Below are 8,235 nucleotides of genomic sequence, written 5' to 3' on the forward strand. Positions count from 1 at the left end.
AGACAATTATATATTTATTTTATAGCCCTAGGTTTTAGTAATAAATTACCGGATTGGTTTGGTTTGGTACCTTCTTCCTTGAATGATAAGGACTAAACTGGTAGGCGGTTGAGGTCCTACGCTCCTTGGGAGAGTGTGCACAATTCGCACGTGCGGATTTTTTCAATTTTTTTAATTATTAATCACACTAACACCTCTCAATCTCAAGAGGCTTGACCTTATACATCATTATAATTAATAATGATCCATATATTATAATAATCATATGTCATATAAAGTGCGACAAACACACGTATAAAGTAAGATAAATATTTACATAATGGTGGTATCCGAATATATAACTTGAAACTTGTTCATAAAAACCTCACTTTTAGCCTTAACCACTAAACTAACACATCGTTGATCTTGAAATTTCTTTTTTTTTTTTAATTTACGAAATTGTACTATTTGGATACCGACATGCTCATGGAACTCTAGAAAAATTGTGGAAAGTATCTTTATGATTTTACGCTCTAAGTTAGTGATCAATTTTAATTTCGTGAGCTGGAATTTGGGGTGTAATATTTAGAATTTTTGATAGAAATTTTATGTGCAAATTCTTTAATTTATAACCTTTCAGGGGCAGTCAAATCTTTCTATGATGTAGTTCTGGTTGTACCTAATCGTTTTTAAAATTAATTGATTTGACATACAGTACGAAATACAGAATTTATAATGAATCTGATACCATACATGGTCTACTTCTCCTCGAATTGGCCGGCCCAAGAGCAACTAGGAACTTCTTCGTGATTTGTTTCATCACGACTATCGTAATATTGAATACTCGTTAGCCCAAAAATCATCGAATCGTTAGATATATCTGTTTCTGCGAGATATTTATTAGGGATGATCGCAATAGTTTGCCAAAAAAGAGCCCAATATTAATGTACATAGTCCATTTTAATGGAGGCGGCCCAATATTGATCAGAGTATTGAAGTGATGAAATGAAGCTCTCATTTTCCTCTAATACATAATAAATCCAAATTGTAGTATCTAAACTCTAAATTATGCAAAATAAAGGCATGGCCAAATATCATTGCACATAAGAATAAATTATATTAGCACATTTCAACTATGCTCGTTTTTATATTTTATCATTTTTTTTATATCAATTTACTATCTTAACTTTACAAATGTGCATTTTGTCACATATGTTGTTTTTTGATCAATTTTTTATGATGAAAAAAATATAACATGCACTGCTCATGTGATATTTTAAGTATATACTGCCCTTAAATATCATTGTGCATTTCATGTAATATTTTTTTCATAAGAAAAATCGATCGAAAAACAGCTACATATGACAAATGCAAGTTTCACAAAGTTGAGATGTTAAGTTAACGCAAAAAAAATTATATAAAAATATATAAAAACGAGTGTAATTCAAATGCCCAAACGTAATTTACCCTTTAATAATTTGTATTTTAATTTATTTTTTCAGTTGCCATAAGGGAGCTTTAAAATATTAATTATTAATATATATTGATTAGATTCACTATGACACATTTTTGCAATATACATTTTCTTATAATTAAAGAATTGTTTTCATAATTAAAGGTGGCTAATCCAAGTAATTACTATAATAATTATAATTATTATTTTTGGTCAAGTGATAACACGCGCCCAACAAATTAAATATCCGCGAGTGTGGAAAAGCTTGATGAGCCGAGGGGATGACGTCGAAGTTGGTGAGTAAACGTTAAGCATGCAGCACAAATTTCCAGAAACACCCTTCTGAGAAATTCTTATGACATTTACATCCTCTCGAATTGCATGGGAGTGCCTCGCCACCTGTGCATAAAATTATTACCCTCGTAACACGTGTAGAATATTTTTGACAGCAATGCCCTCGTGGAAATCGAAAAATGACAAAAGGGTTGGCCCGGAATTTCAGCAATGGTAGTTTGGACTTTTCCACTGGTTTTTGAACTGTACTTGAGGATGCTGACAAAGATTTCATGTGTATTTCGTGGGCATGTGGCTTGCATGCACTAAAGGGCAAAATCGTACAATCAGACAAAATTTCAGGTATGGAGAGGGTGAAAAAGGACAATTTACTTTTTCCTGAAATTAGGGGAAGCCCATCTTTAAAAAAAAAATATTATAAAATAAAAGTTGGTATTTCTTGATTCTCTTGATAACAAGAAAAAGAAGAAGTGAAAAGGGTAAAAGAGGAATTCCATAAATTATTTTGAGAGGTAAAATGAATTTATTAACATGAAAATTAAATAATATCGGATAATATCAATAATATTGTAATAATATAATTTTAGGAATAGTCACATCACGCCTCATGAGTTTTGATGCAACTACACGTAGACTTTATGTGGTTTGATCAATTATATGCAGTACTCATGATATTTATTTTCGTCTAACAAATATATTCATCTGTTAGTTAAAATTTACAAAATTTATTAATATCAACAAGAAATAAGATATATCGAGATTTTGTATTTATCTGAAATATACTTATTATTGACTTATTGTAAATCAAATAAATCTTCGCACTTTGATCAATTATTATTATAACTAAAAAAAATTAAATAAATTATAATAAACTCATATAAAATGATACATATATCCATATACATATATGGATTTTTTATTTTTTGAACCTTAATTTGGTACTTTCTTGAAAAAAAAATCCAATATTCCTGGCTTTGTATCTGCCTTTACTTTGTGCAGTAGATAATTATGTACTTCCAAATAATTAAAAATACTGAAGAATATATTTTTTTAATTATGAAAATAAATGTGCAATGGCTTATATTTATATGTATATATCTATATAATATATTAAACTTTAAGACAATTACAAAGGAAAAAAAATAGATAAGATGTTGACCAATTAAAGTATTCTCAATTATACTTTTTGGGTTAATTATATTTTGATCCCATTTGAAAATATAAAATTATATTTTTTTATAAAAAAAATTAAATATATACTTATACCCCTTCAGAAGTTCTTCATTTACATCTGACTCATTTTCGTAGGGGTTTGGATGAAAAATATTATAGTAAGTAAAAAAATTCAAAAATATTTAATTTTTGCCCCCTCATTTAATATTCTCGTGTATATATTTATACTTATAAAGAGATAAATGTAATATATACATACAGAGTGAGGTTAAAATGAGGTGTGAACTTAAAATTTTATGTTATTATTAATATTATTATGCTAAAATTAGCATTTTCATTCAAATTTTAACAAAAGGATTAGGTGTGAACATTAAATTTTGGAGGGATTGTACGTATAATATTATTTTTTTTTTAAAAAATATAATTTTATATTTTTAAAGGAAATTTAAGTTGAACTAACACTAACTTTTTGCCATAATAAAATAATCTTTTTTAATTAATTTGTTGTGTCAATTATTTTTATTGCTGTAATTTTAAATTTAAAATATTTTTATCAAGTTTATCAGTTATTTAATATGATAATATAGTAAATTAAAGAAATTATGCATCCACATTGAATATGTTTTTTTTTTTTTTTTTTGTGCTGGTATTTAATTAGATAAGGGGAGGGGGACATGGCTATGATAACTGCACACAAATCCGTAATCATTGTCTCTAACTTTCTGCGCTTCAAAATTTTGTCCTTGGCTATGTTTACATTATGCTTCTTTTCTTGTTCCCTCCTCATGACATATAAAAATAAAAAAAATAAAAAAATAAAAGAAATAAATTAAGATGAATTTGTTGAAATTTATTATAATTATAAATATTTTTTGACATTTAAATACTTATATATATTTTTTATAATTAATTGTTGTCTAGTAAATATTTCTTGTGATAGCCCATCATACGAAGATATTTGTTAAACAACCGTTAGTCATAATAAAATATTTGTAATTTTTCAAACAATAAGGGGATATTGGTAAGTATAAAGAATCTTAAAAAAGCCTGTTATACTTTATACTTAAAAAAAAAAAACAACAATAATGACAATAATAAATAAAAAAGTGTAATATAATGTCTGATTCATATAATATTATTCGAGTGAGTAAATTATAACAGTCGATAATTCTATTTTCGACTATATATATATATATTGCTGGGACAGTTAATTTAGGTAGTTGCAAGGGATGATGGGGAAGAGTTAAAATTGCGATATTTTTTTTCCAGTTCAAGACTATAATAAAATGCTAAAAAAATATTATGAATTATTAAATAATATATGATGATTTTGAATATTTATTTCATGAAATTATAATTATATCCAATTATGTACGACCCACTATGCTATAATTTAATTATTGGTTTGTATATATTAAAAAAAGGTTGTTTATTTAGGGTTAATGAAAAGGGGGTTGCACATTGCAACAATAATGATGGCATGACTTGGAACATTGGGTTACATCATTTTCTTGGCTCTACAATAATATTTTTTTTCCTTTTCTTTTTCCCATCATCAAAATCTAAGCCCACATATACTATGATGGTAAAAGTATGTCAAAATCTAGAAAAATATTTTAAATAAAAGACATTATTTTCTTTAAAAAAGAAAAAAGAGTGATAGATCATAATTGGAGAAAAGTATTATTTTAGTCCGTTAAGTATGCCTAATTTTAATTTTAGTTCGATAACTATGTCCATTTTTATTTAGATCCAGTAACTTACGAAATTGCTTACTTTTAGTCTTCTAGCAGAATTTCGGACAATTTTACCCCTATGAGTGCATATGGACTAAAACTGCCTCTCAAAAATTGCATAGGGATAAAATTGTCCGAAAATCTACCAGAAGACTAAAAGTAAGTACTTTCGTAAGTTACTGGATCTAAACAAAAATGGACATAGTTATCGGACTAAACTTAAAATTAGGCATACTTAGCGGACTAAAATAATACTTTTTCCATCATAGTTGTAGCTTGAAATTTGAAAAGGGCATTATATTATAATTATCAAAATAAGGTAATAATTATATATCCAAAAGCTAATGCCTCATGACCTCTTATATCATGAAATTAAATCCCACCAATATATATATTAATTTATTTTAATAATAGTTATTGGTGTACTATTTAATTTTACATATTTGATATTAATAATTGACATATATTGATTGTTAATATTCAACGTTATTTATTCATTAAGAATATGGTAAATTAAAATGGACTATCTTAAGTTTCGTTATAAATACAATTACCCTATCGTTGTTTAAAAAATTATAAATACACCTTTAAAATTATCGATTCTCTAATCAATACCCAATCGTGACAGTCCATTATAGGGTATATCTGGTAGACGTCTATTAAGTCCAGAGGATATTTATAATTTTTTAACAAACGAAAAGGTATTTATAATTATAATATACTTAGATAAATCCATTTTAATTTAACTTAAAGAATATATATATAAACATATCTATACATTCAAGAATGAATATTAATATATAATTATTATTTAGTTTCCCTAGTCAAATGTACAAAAGTAAGATTCTGTCCCCAAACATTCTGTCATAAAGATGCTTTTATTTGTTTAAATTAATGACATTGTTAGATCCCAAGAAACTATATTATATATATGTATGTATATTGCTGTCTATTAAACAAAGGTCCTATTTTCTTGTTTACTCTTTTTGGACCATTGAACAGCTAAAAAGTCAAAAACCAACTTTCTCCTATTTTTAATTAATTTTTATTTATTTATTTATGTTTGTGTTTGTCTGGGCCATGACAGGGAGCAGAGAGCCTAAAGAGAGTCTAGTGATTTGTCAGGATTGTTGGTGCCTGTCCATTATGGGAAACCCAATTTAATATGTATGTATATATATATATATATATATATATATATAATTTGCTAAATTAAAATTAACTTCCTTAAAATTTAACTTAATTAATTTAATATGTATGTATATATATATATATATATATATATATAATTTGCTAAATTAAAATTAACTTCCTTAAAATTTAACTTAATTATAAATATTCACTAGAAAAAAGTAATTATTGATTACAATTTTAATAGTGATGGACTAAAAATCATAATAAATACTTTTATTAACTACTGTTAAATAAAATCGATGCAAAAATATAGTTTTTTCCTATAAAAAAGTTATGTGTCATGACTAAGAGCCATGGTAAAAATATTTGTCATGCCAATCTGTTTTAACCATTCTCACAGATATTACGTCCAACAACCGTTGTATGACCTTGGTCAATGATTATTTATTACAGTTATTTTGTTATTAATCATGCAATTAGCCATAATTAAACGTTGCATTTTTTGTAGTCTAAAAAATTATAAATACTCTCTAATATTTAATGAGATTATGTAATTATTTAATGGAGGTTTGAAATTGTCAAATTTGACCTTGTAATATATTTTTTAAAAAAATAAAAAATTATAAAATAAATTGGACAAAGTGGATGAAATTTTTTTAAAAAATTATAAAAAAGTTATCCACTTAATCCATAAATAATTTTTAAAAAATTTGAAAAAAATAAACAAAATTATCATTCACAACCCACAAGGGCACTTTGGTCAGTTCACTACAAGAAATGGATGGAAACTAACATGGACTAACGGATTGGACAAAATTTTAAACAACCGTTAAAATTAAAGGGTAACAACAATTAATATATATAATTATGCAAAATCTCAACAAAGCTCATAGTAAGTTATCGTATTTATTTATGATTGAGTCAAAATTCTGAGCGATGGATCAGTGGTCGCCCTCCCAACAATCCGTTCTCGATCTCGTCCAATTTGAGGATCAGAAAACACGTCAGGTTAGTCAGGTCGGGGCCCGACGAAGACGCTTCAATGCTCAAGTCAGAAAATAGGTCGAAAAGATATAATTGCGAATATTAAGGTAGCACAAGAGTGTCAAGATTACCTTCCTTCAGTTTGAGTTCCTCATATTTATACAACTAGACCTTGTCACAATGAGCTGCCACGTATCATGACAATGAGCATTAGATCTATTAATTGAATAATTTGACGCTGATTAAGCGCTTGGATTGCGCTTATGATAAAAATCCATGATTTGAATCAGGCTCATAGATTTATCATATGAAACGAGTTTATTTATGACGTGATCGGATCGTAATCCGATGTTTCACACATCATGTGAAATTACTGCACAGAGGTACATTTATAAGCCTAAAATGGTAAATTGTGTAAGCTATAAGCAAAAAATGTTAATTTACCATTACAGAACTTGTCTGAGAATTTCAAAACAATGTCTCAAGGCTCACTCACTCATTATAACAGACATTAAACTGGGGAAGGACAGGTAGTTGAGAATATGACAGTTAGGGATAGAGGGCCATATGATGTTAAAAGCACTTTATTTCAAGTCACCTTAGGAAAAAGAAAATTAAAAAAAAAAAAAAAAAGTACTCTCCAATCACTTCATAATTGATAGATCAATTCTCCCTTCCGTTCCACAACTTTTTCTAAAGTTGCTTTCTATCATCACATGATATGCTTTTCAAACCATTATTAAATATTGGAGAGTATGGAATCTGATCTAACGTTATATTCTGATTTATTTTTTGAATTTTCGTTTTGTTTGTAAATTTTATAATATTTTACAGACGGACGTATTGGGTGAACTATTGGTTACGCATAATTAATGGCTGGGTGTGGTTTTATAGCTGAATAAATATTATATTCGTGTAAGAGAAACTATATTATCGGAATTTTATTTTTGAACCACATAGAATTATGTGTATTCTTGCCATTTTTATGCCATCATCATCCAAGAAAATGATGGACTCTTTTGCCCACATGCTTTGCCCTTTGTGAATTGTTTGCTCTCACCTGCATGCTTCACATTTATTTATACAGGTACTGTTTCATTGTCATCATGCACTCAGATGATATCTTCATCACCTGTTTGGTTAAACACCTGAGTGAAAAGAAAGAAAAAAGAAGCAGCTGTGGTGGAGGTTTTCCATGGGGAAGAAGAAGAGCTGGTTCACTTATGTGAAAAGGCTGTTCATTCCTAAGCCAAAACCAGAGTCTGATGAGGTAAAATTCAATTTCTTTTGGCTGTTTTTCTGCTCTGATCTTCATTTACAATACTTGTTTTCCACTTGGGAGTGCTCAGAGATCAAAGAGTTGGAGATGGTTTCTTGAAATGTTGAAGTTGAGAAAGCATCCAGCAATAGAAGCACCCCAGAAAACACTAGATGAGGCTGCAGAAGAGCAGAGAAAGCATGCAGTGGCAGTTGCCATAGCCA

Source organism: Sesamum indicum, linkage group LG5 (assembly GCF_000512975.1).
Source record: "Sesamum indicum cultivar Zhongzhi No. 13 linkage group LG5, S_indicum_v1.0, whole genome shotgun sequence".
Classification (NCBI taxonomy): domain Eukaryota; kingdom Viridiplantae; phylum Streptophyta; class Magnoliopsida; order Lamiales; family Pedaliaceae; genus Sesamum; species Sesamum indicum.